Source organism: Kazachstania africana, chromosome 2, assembly GCF_000304475.1.
Source record: "Kazachstania africana CBS 2517 chromosome 2, complete genome".
Lineage (NCBI taxonomy): Eukaryota > Fungi > Ascomycota > Saccharomycetes > Saccharomycetales > Saccharomycetaceae > Kazachstania > Kazachstania africana.
The window spans coordinates 20,154-21,321 of record NC_018941.1 but is presented as its reverse complement, the minus strand read 5'-3'; positions in this window follow the sequence as shown (position 1 = coordinate 21,321).

Below are 1,168 nucleotides of genomic sequence, written 5' to 3'. Positions count from 1 at the left end.
GGAAGATTTGAGATTTTTTTCTTCTGAGATCGAGCGCAGATTTCGAGAGGTCTGTTTGCGCGAGAAAATAGTCGAAAGAGAAAAAGGCGAAGAGAAGAATGGCAGAGGGAAGTGTAATATGTAGAGGTAAGTGATATTGAAAAGGGAGCGGGTGAGTAGTTCAGGAATAATTAAATGTATTTTGGATAGAAAGTGTGTGTGTTGATTATTGTATTGAGGTGAGAAGGTTGAAAGATTAGTATTAAAGAAGTTTCCTGAGAAATGGTCGCACGAGATCTTTCAAGTGTTGTCTGTACGGTATTCTCTCACTGTAGAAAAGCTACGACGAAAATAAGGAGAATCCTGTGAGCGTAGGTTTTACACAAAAATAATTCAATGAGAATCAGTTTTCTCCGTCGCGGATGGAATAGAAAATGAATTTCGCAGTTCGGAATGCGAGATTTTTCGAAAGTTGTGAGAAGAGCGATTGTGCGAGGTGTCAGAGTGAGACGATATAAGGCAGTATCTAGCTGAGTGTAGACAATATTAAAATGGGAAGAGATGTATAGAAATCTGTCGAGTGTGGACAGTTTATGTGGATGATGTAGGTAATATTCAGGATCATCAGTCCAGAGAAAGACGATTATTCGAATATAGAATAAATTGATAGTAGAGATAGTAAAATAATAGTTTTCCCATTAGTTCAGAGGAAATAGGGCAAGTTTGTCATTTATATATGGATGTATCGTGTGTGTAATAGTTTAGTCAGTGGGTTCCTGATTTTTATTTTAATATTTCAGGAAAAGACGAAGTAAAGTTGAAGAAATATCGTTTCGGATTGGCGTAAATGTTAATATTGGAAAAGAGAAAAAGTAGGTGTTTACAGAACAGAGAGTGATGAAAGAGTGGAAAAGTGGTATTCAATGATGATATTAAAATATTATTCCAAAATAGTATGTAAAGTAGGGAAGTATGTGAAGATGAGGACAATATATGGAAATCAATCAGCGAAGAATGAGAGTAGGCAAGAGGGAGTGAGCAGTCAATTATATTTGCTATGAGATAATGTTATGAGACAGTGATTAGATCCATTATACGACAGGATCATGTCTCTGACGCTGTATTTCGAGTGAGATATCTCGCCTAGAAATAGTAGGAAATTTGAGATATTATTTCAAGAAGGAGAGGG